The sequence below is a fragment of the Procambarus clarkii genome, chromosome 21 (assembly GCF_040958095.1).
Source record: "Procambarus clarkii isolate CNS0578487 chromosome 21, FALCON_Pclarkii_2.0, whole genome shotgun sequence".
In the NCBI taxonomy this organism is placed as follows: domain Eukaryota; kingdom Metazoa; phylum Arthropoda; class Malacostraca; order Decapoda; family Cambaridae; genus Procambarus; species Procambarus clarkii.
In genome coordinates, this window is record NC_091170.1 from 8,005,946 (window position 1) to 8,016,416 (window position 10,471).

Below are 10,471 nucleotides of genomic sequence, written 5' to 3' on the forward strand. Positions count from 1 at the left end.
TTATATATGTATATATTTATGATATTATATATATGGTTATTTGTTCAAAATTTATGGGAAGGTACTTATCATATAGTAGAGGGTGATGGTCACAGTGGGATGTACAGTCGACCGTTGTTGTCCCAGTTCGCGGGATGGATGCCACCAGTTGCCAGTTCATCAATTAAAACATTGATTTATTGTTTGCCTATATAACCATATGGACTTTTCCGCCTAATTCCTGGTTTGCAATGGTATTCACTCACTCTATTACTAATTCCTAAATTCACATTCCCGTTTTACAGTATACCTTCACAGTATATTATCACTGAGGAACGTCCCATACACTGGGTAGGCCTCGTGACTGGTGTATACACAGCCTAGTGCATTGGCTTCGTTTGGCACTTGTATTTTTATCATATTCCATGTGCAGTTCTTCACTTTCAACTTATATATATGTGTTATGTTACACTTTCAACTTCACTATTCAACGTATCATTGTTCACTATATTTGACAGTGCATGCGGATATCGGGCATCCCTTAGCCTCGTAGCACTGGCTCCCACATGGTCACACGTTTATTCTCTATTTAACTTAAAGTTCCATTGTTAATGGCTGTATTCAACTTTCATGAGGGTTACTATACACTTTGTGATGACTGTGATCAGTGATCCATGGCTGTAATCCTCCAAAAACTGGTATATTTCGAAATTTTAACCGAGCACGGCCAACACGTCTTTTCGTCTCCTCACAACCCCACTAAGTACTGGGGGTCTTGTTCAGAATGGTCAAAAAGGCTTAAATATCTTGGTAAACACTGAACTGGGTAAACAAATGCCTGAAAGACAAGGAGCAAAAAGTCATAGACAGAGGCGGTTACAAAAAGGAGGAATATAGCAAGTAGGACACAAAAGGCTTGATCCTCGAAATGCTGCTATATATGTCAACGACCTCCCAAAGCTGAGGCGGAAAGTAAAAAAAAAAGGTCTGCTGGAAATTATAGAAGGATGTTGATAAACTCCAGGCATGGAGGAGCAAACGGTGTCTGTGTGCCGATATTAACACCATCTGAGGAGTGAGGTGCGGCGATATCGACGCCATCTGCAGACCTGCTCTCCATTCCCGATTCATTAAGTGTGACAAGGACAACGCTACCAGTTGGTGGAGGTGTGGCAAGGTCAGCACCGTCTGTGGAATCCTTCTGATCATAACTCATTTAGGAGGTGGGTTGATGATATTGCCCTCTGGTGAGGGAGGTAACAATATCAACGCGATATCGTGTGCATCTGATCATATTTTCTCTTCCCGGTGAAATGCTGTCATTCTATGCTATCCTCGTGTACTTTCTGTCTGGCTAATGACTTATATATCCGCAAAAGGGATGAGAAGGTTCTCTTGAGCTACTGAAGGCAGTTCGTCCATGGCAGTTCAGAACTCCCAACTTGTCCCAGCGAGGACAAGTGGCCGGCGTCGGTAGAAGACAGTGTTTTGTCTATGTAGTGTTACTAGTTGAACTGACGAACCGTAACTGGCCGTAACAGTCTGGAATTCAGTCCCAAAGAGGTGTAAAATAATGATGATTGGAAAATGAGAAACGGAACCAGAATGCATCTACACCATAACGAGAGGCCAACTACATTGACTGGAAAGAGAGAATGATTTGAGTGAAAAACATTTCAGCACTAACGCCAAAGGCACACATAATAGGCAATAGGCAGCATATGTAATGGTAGTAAATAATAGATTTTTAATTCTAAATTAGCATTTAAAACCTAAATTAAGACTCTTTAAAGGCAATTTCAACACATTTTTTTAGATAAAAAATAAATGTGCAGTAGTGTCAAGAAATCTGCACTATAGATGAGGAAAATCTAATGGGACTCACAACCCTAGAAGGTAGAAGTAACAGAAGGGATATGATCACAACATCAGAGATACTGAGGGGAATAACCAAGGTGAACAAAGACAGCTTCTTCAGAATAAGAGAAATTGGGACAGGTCACAAGTGGAAGCAGGAAATGCTAAGGAGTCAAAGGAATGAAAGAAATATACAATGTACGGATAGTAAGAAATAGAATATACTCTGAAAGAAGAAGCTAAGAAGTCCTCTCCATCCACAACCTTATAGCAAAATTTGATAAAGTATTTGGACATCAGAATAGTTAAAGTGAAATACTAAGGGATACAACAAAGTTCGTATGTGGGGCATAAAGAACTTGATCTCATTACCCTATAGACAAGAACTGACAGGCAAGTACACACACACACACACACAGCGGCGCCGGTGGCTGAATGGACATTATGCTGGATACATAATCCTGTGGACCTGGGTTCAATTCCCTGCGCCGGTGAGAAACAAAATGGGCAGTTTCTTTGACCCTGATATCCCTGTTACCTATCAGTAAATAGGTACCTGGGAGTTTGACTGTTACGAGCTGCTTCCTAGGTGTGTGTGTGTGTGTGTGTGTGTGTGTGTATGTGTGTACTCACCTATTTGTGCTTGCGGGGGTTGAGCTTTGGCTCTTTGGTCACGCCTCTCAACTGTCAATCAACTGGTGTACAGATTCCTGAGCCTACTGGGCTCTATCATATCTACATTTTAAACTGTGTATGGAGTCAGCCTCCACCACATCACTGCCTAATGCATTCCATCCGTTAACTACTCTGACACTGAAAAAGTTCCTTCTAACGCCCCTGTGGCTCATGTGGGTACTCAGTTTCCACCTGTGTCCCCTTGTTCGCGTCCCACCAGTGTTGAATAGTTTATCCTTGTTTACCCGGTCGATTCCCCTGAGGATTTTGTAGGTTGTGATCATGTCTCCCCTTACTCTTCTGTTTTTCAGTGTCGTAGGGGGCATTTCCCGCAGCCTTTCCTCGTAACTCATGTCTCTTACTTCTAGTCTAGTGGCATACCTTTGGACTTTTTCCAGCTTCGTCTTGTGCTTGACAAGGTACGGGCTCCATGCAGGGGCCGCATACTCCAAGGTTTGGACTTACATATGTGGTGTACAAGATCCTGAATGATTCCTTACACAGGTTCCTGAACGCTGTTCTGATGTTAGCCAGCCTCGCATATGCCGCAGACGTTATTTTTTTTATGTGTGCTTCAGGAAACAGGTTTGGTGTGATATTAACTCCTAGATCTTTCTCTCTGTCCGTTTCATTAAGTACTTCATCTCCTATTCTGTATCCTGTGTCTGGCCTCCTGTTTCCACTGCCTAGTTTCATTACTTTGCATTTACTCGGGTTGAACTTCAACAGCCATTTGTTGGACCATTCACTCAGTCTGTCTAGGTCATCTTGTAGCCTCCTACTATCATCCTCTGTTTCAATCCTCCTCATAATTTTTGCATCATCAGCAAACATTGAGAGAAACGATTCTTTACCCTCTGGGAGATCATTTGTATAGTTCAGAAACAGTATAGGTCCAAGGACTGACCCCTGCGGGACTACACTTGTGACGTCTCGCCAATCTGAGACCTCACCCCTCACAAAGACTCGTTGTCTCCTGTTGCTTAGGTACTCCTTTATCCAATGGAGTACCTTCCCTTTCACTCCAGCCTGCCTCTCCAGCTTTTTCACTAGCCTCTTGTGTGGTACTGTATCAAAGGCTTTTTGACAATCCAAAAATATGCAGTCTGCCCACCCTTCTCTTTCTTGCTAGATTTTGGTTGCCTGGTCGTAGAATTCAAGTAACCCTGTGAGGCAGGGTTTGTGTATGTGTGTGTGTGTGTGTGTGTGTGTGTGTGTGTGTGTGTGTGTGTGTGTGTGTGTGTGTGTGTGTGTGTGTGTGTGTGTGTGTGTGTGTGTGTGTGTGTGTGTGTGTGTGTGGGTGTGCGTGTGTGTGAATGTGGATAAAAAATTAGTTAGTTAGTAGTTAGTAACAGTTGATTGATTGGCAGTTGAGAGGCGGGCCGAAAGAGCAGACCTCAACCCTTGCAAGCACAATTAGGTGTATACAACTAGGATAATACACACGCACACACATACACAAACACACACACACACACACAGACGGTGCACCCTAAAGAGGGTGCAGAAGCACTAAGTGTGCCTCTCTCTCAATGGTGTATAACAGGTCACTGCAAACATGAGACCTACCAGAAAGCTGGAAGAACAGCTAATGTAATCCGAATATACAACATGGGTGACAGGCAAAGAGGCACTGAACTACAGGCCTATCTCCCAAACACGTATACCATGTAAGGTGAAGGAGAAGATCGCCAGGAAACGGCTCGAAGAACATCTGAAGTAAAAGATCTTTGTAACACACCACCAGAATGGCTAGAGGGATGGTAAATCGTGCCTCACAGGCACGATTTACCACAAATGAGCCACAGAGACTTTAGGAAGAAGTTGGTCAGTGTCAGAGTAGTTAAAAAATAGAATTCATTAGGCAGTGATGAGGTGGAGGCAGACTCCATACTCAGTTTCAAATGTAGATTTCATAGAGCCCAATAGGCTCCAGAATCGTTACACCAATTGATTGAAAGTTGAGAGGTGGGACCAAGGAGCCAAAGCTCAACCGCCGAAAGCACAACTAGGTGAATACACACACACACACACACACACACACACACACACACACACACACACACACACACACACACACACACACACACACACACACACACACACACACACACACACACACACACACACACACAGTGTGTGTGTGTGTGTTATGTCTCCTAATGTGTGTGTGTTGTGTGTCCTAATGTCTCTGTGGCTCATTTGGGTGTTAAGTTTCCACCTGAGTCCCTTTGTGTTCCACTCATGTTAAATAGTTTGTCTTTGTCCACCCTGTCAATTCACCTGAGAATATTGTGGGTGATGATTGTGTCTCCCCTTACTCTTCTGTCTTCTAGTGTTGTGATGTTTAGCTTGCATACTCTTTCCTCGTAGATCATACCTCTCAGTTCTAAGACTATTCTGGTGGCAGATCTCTAATTCTTCTCTAACTTTGCCTTGTGCAGTGTGCAGTGTGCAGTGTGCAGGAACACTTTGCTTGCCACTCTTCATAATGTATAGTAGGTCACTGGAAACGGGAGACCTACCAGAAATATGGAAGACTGCTAATGTAGTACCAATATACAAAAAGGGTGACAGACAAGAGGCACTGAACTATAGACCAGTGTCTTTAACTTGTATACCATGCAAGGTGATGGAGAAGATTGTGAGAAAAAACCTAGTAACACATCTGGAGAGAAGAGACTTCGTGACAACCCATCAACATGGGTTCAAGGGGGGATAAATCTTGCCTTACAGGCTTGATAGAATGCTACGATCAGGTGACAAAGATTAAGCAAGAAAGAGAAGGATGGGCGGACTGCATTTTTTTGTACTGTCGGAAAGCCTTTGACACAGTACCCCATAAAAGGTTGATGCATAAGCTGGAGAAACATGCAGGAGTAACTGGTAGGGCGCTCCAGTGGATAAGGGAGTACCTAAGCAATAGGAAGCACAGAGTTACAGTGAGGGGTAAGACCTCAAAATGGCGTGAAGTCACCAGTGGAGTCCCAAAGGGCTCTGTGCTTGAACCTATCCTGTTTCTGATATACGTAAATGATCTCACAGAGGGTATAGACTCATTCCTCTCAATGTTTGCTGACGACGTCAAAATTATGAGAAGGATTAAGACAGAGGAGGACAGCTTGAGGCTTCAAGAAGACCTGGACAAGCTGCAGAAATCGTCGAACAAATGGCTGTTAGAGTTTAAACCAAGCAAATGTAATGTAATGAAGATAGGGGTAGGAAGCAGGAGACCAGATACAAGGTATCATTTGGGTGATGAGATACTTAAAGAGTCAGAGAGAGAGAAATACCTGGGGGAAGATATCACGCCAGACCTGTCCCCTGAAGCTCATATCAAGAGGATAACATCAGCAGCATATGCCAGGTTGGCTAACATAAGAACGGCCTTTATAAACTTGTGTAAGGAATCTTTCAGAGCATTATATACCACATATGTCAGACCAATCCTGGAGTATGCGGCTCCAGCATGGAGTCCATATCTAGTCAAGCATAAGACTAAACTGGAAAAGGTTCAAAGGTTTGCCACCAGACTAGTACCCGAGCTGAGAGGTATGAGCTACGAGGAGAGACTACGGGAATTAAACCTCACTTTGTTGGAAGACAGAAGAGTTAGGGGAATCGACAGGGTTGATAAAGACAGGCTATTTAACACAAGGGACACTAGCACAAGGGACACATGTGGAAACTGAGTGCGCAAATGAGCCACAGAGATATTAGAAAGAACTTTTTTAGTGTCAGAGTGGTTGACAAATGGAATGCATTAGGAAGTAATGTGGTGGAGGCTGACTCCATACACAGTTTCAAGTGTAAATATGATAGAGCCCAATAGGCTCAGGAACCTGTACACCTGTTGATTGACGGTTGAGAGGCGGGACCAAAGAGCCAGAGCTAGAGCTCAACCCCCGCAAGCACAACTAGGTGAGTACACACACACACACACACATTAAGACAGAGGAGGACAGCTTGAGGCTTCAAGAAGACCTGGACAAGCTGCAGGAATCGTCGGACAAATGGCTGTTAGAGTTTAATCCAAGCAAATGTAATGTAATGAAGATAGGGGTAGGATGCAGGAGACCAGATACAAGGTACCATTTGGGAGATAAAATACTTCAAGAGTCCGAGAGAGAGAAGACCTGGGGTTGATATCACGCCAGACCTGTCCCCTGAAGCTCATATCAAGAGGATAACAGCAGCAGCATATGCCAAGTTGGCTAACATAAGAACGGCCTTAGAAACTTGTGTAAGGAATCTTTCAGGACATTATATACCACATATGTCAGACCAATCCTGGAGTATGCGGCACCAGCATGGAGTCCATATCTAGTCAAGCATAAGACTAAATGGAAAAGGTTCAAAGGTTTGCCACCAGACTAGTACCAGAGCTGAGAGGTATGAGCTACGAGGAGAGACTACGGGAATTAAACCTCACTTCGTTGGAAGACAGAAGAGTTAGGGGGGAACATGATCACCACATTCAAGATCCTCAAGGGAATCGACAGGGTTGATAAAGACAGGCTGTTTAACACAAGGGGCACACGCACTAGGGGACACAGGTGGAAACTGAGTGCCCAAATGAGCCACAGAGATATTAGAAAGAACTTTTTTAGTGTCAGAGTGGTTGACAAATAGAATGCATTAGGAAGTGATGTGGTGGAGGCTGACTCCATACACAGTTTCAAGTGTAGATATGATAGAGCCCAATAGGCTCAGGAACCTATACACCTCTTGATTGACAGTTGAGAGGCGGGACCAAAGAGCCAGAGCTCAACCCCCGCAAGCACAACTAGGTGAGTACACACACACACACACACACACACACACATACGATAAATCCTTCAGGAGTCAGAGAGAGAAAAGACTTGGGGGTTGACATCACGCCAGACCTGTCCCCTGCAGATCATATCAAGAGGATAACAGCAGCGGCATATGCCAATCTGGCCAACATACGAACGGCATTCAGAAACTTGTGAAAAGAATCATTGAGAACTTTGTATACCACATATGTTAGGCCAATCCTGGAGTATGCAGCCCCAGCAAGGAGTCCATATCTAGTGAAGGATAAGACTAAACTGGAAAAGGTTCAAAGGTTTGCCACCAGACTAGTACCCGAGCTGAGAGGTATGAGCTACGAGGAGAGACTACAGGAATTAAACCTCACTTCGCTGGAAAACAGAAGAGTTAGAGAGGACATGATCACCACATTCAAGATTCAAGGGGACATTCAAGAACAAGGGGACACAGGTGGAAACTTAGTACCCAAATGAACCCCAGAGACATTAGAAAGAATTTTTCAGTGTCAGAGTAGTTAGTAAATGGAATGCACTAGGAAGTGATATGGTGGAGGCTGACTCCATACACAGTTTCAAATGTAGATATGATAGAGCCCAGTAGGCTCAGGAATCTGTACACCAGTTGATTGACAGTTGAGAGGCGGGACCAAAGAGACACAGCTCAACCCCTGCAAGAACAAATAAGTGAGTACATACACATTCACATACACACAGACATACACACCTATAGGGCTCTGTACAAGAACCTGTTTCTGATATAGGTGAATGATCTTCAAGAAAGTATAGACTCATTCCTCTCAATGTTTGCTGATGATGCTAAAATTATGAGAAGGATTACGACAGATGAGGACAGCAAGAGGCTACAGGATGACCTGGACAGACGGAAGGAATGGTCCATCAAATGGCTACTAGTGTCGGAAAAACCGACACTATTTACTAATATTAAATACAATAAGCAGTTAATATTGCTGCTGTTGTATACACAAGCTAACCCATAGAAAATGTAGCTTGTAGTGGAATTTTCCTTCAATAGAAAATGGGATATCAATACCACATAGTGCTATAAATTCACCAACTATTCTGTTGGGAATTATTCTTAAATACAGCAGTCTTTGGACTTATTACATCATAAAAACATCTCATTTGAATTAACTTAATTATCAGTATCGAAATAAAGTAAATGTGACCCTACTATCACTTATTGACATCTGGACAAAGAGAGCCAGGAGCGTCAGTGGTGAGGGAGGTCAGGCATTGTTTAAGAACATAGTGGCAGGAGCAAATTTAGCTTCTATAATTCTCCTTTGGACGAAGTGTAATAGAAATCAAATTAGTGCTTCTTCCATCATCAACACGCATTCAACATCCAAACAAGGGAAGTGTCTTACCGAAACCCGTTTCTTACCACATTTCTGGCTTGTTAATGTTAGGAAGATATAGGGTGAACCGATTAGCATGCTTAACAAGCCACTAACCCAGGAACATAGAAGAGGAAACAAGAATTAATCTTGGTACATCAGTTACTTGGGTGTTGGAAGCTAGCCTCGCACGAGGATTATTTGGTGTCTACATCCTAGTTATACCTGGTGGACTAGGCCTGCTGTACAATAAGATAAGGCCTCATAATTGTATTACTAATATATGTAGTTTAATATTGTAGTTGATTAGCTACATATATTAATTTAATATACCCCTCCCCCCAATGTTAAGAATCGATTTGTGAGAATATTGCAGAAATACAGTCCGCTAAACATCATACAAATTGCTATCGAAATATATAAATTAATGTAAATATAAATTATATATAAATTCATATAAAATAAATACATATAAATCTCACGAGTCGGTTCCCACAACTAGAGTTTAACTCGAGCAAGTGCAAGGTGATGAGGATAGGCGTAGGAGCAAGACGCCAAACACAAAGTCACAGCTGGGAGAGGAAATCTTTAAGGAGTCAGAATGAGAGAAAGATCTGGGGGTTGATAACACACCAGACCTGTCCTCCTGATGCCCACATTAAAAGGATAACATCAGCAGCATAGGCAAGGCTAACGAACATAAGAACTGCCTTCAGAAACATTTGTAAGGAATCATTCAGAACCTTGAAGACCTCATGTGTCTGACCAATACTGGAATATGTGGCTCCAGTGTGGATTCCACATCTAGCCAAAACAAAACTAAGTTAGAAGAGGTTCTGAGGTATGCCACCAGGTTAGTCTCCGAGCTGAGAGGTATGGGCAACGAGGATTTCTGGAACTAAAACTCACGACACTGGAAGACAGAAGAGTTAGGTGAGACATGATTGCTACCTGTAAAATTCTCAGGAAAACTGATGGGGTAGATAAAGATAAACTGTTTAGCACGGGTGGTACGCAAACCCAGGGAACATAGGTGGAAACGTAGTACCCAACTGAGCTACAGGGACGTTTGAAAGAACTTTTTCAGTGTCAGAGAAGTTAACAGATGGAATGCATTGGGCAGCGGAGTGGTGGAAGCAGATTCCACACAGTTTCATATGTAGATATGATAGAGCTCGCCAAGCTCAGGAACCTGTACACCAGTTGATTGACAGTTGAGAGGCAGGACCAAAGAACCAAAGCTCAACTCCCACAATCACAACTTCATGAATACAAATGCACACACACACACACAGTTTGTAGGACTCGCGGCTGAGTAAACAGCGCTCTGTAATCGTAGTCCTAAGGTCTCGGGTTCGATTCTCGGCTGAGGTAGAATACAAATGGGCAGAGTTTCTTTTACCCTGATGTCTCTGTTCATATAGCAGTAAATAGGTACCTAGGAGTTATCCAGCTGCTACGCGTTGCTTTATGGGGCTGTGTGTGTGTACTCACCTATTTGTACTTGCGGGGGTTTAGCTCTGGCTGTTTAGTCCCGCCTCTCAACCGTCAATCAACTGGTGTACAGATTCTTGAGCCTACTGGGTTCTATCATATCTACATTTGAAACTATGTATGGAGTCAGCCTCCACCACATCACTGCCTAAAGCATTCCATCTGTTAACTACTCTGACACTGAAAAAGTTCTTTCTAACGTTCCTGTGGCTCATTTGCGTGCCTGTTATGTAGTCTCTGAATCCCTCGCAGCCCGGGATAGCCATCCTTGAAACTCCATTCCTTTCTCATTAGTATGGCCACTCCGCCTCTTCC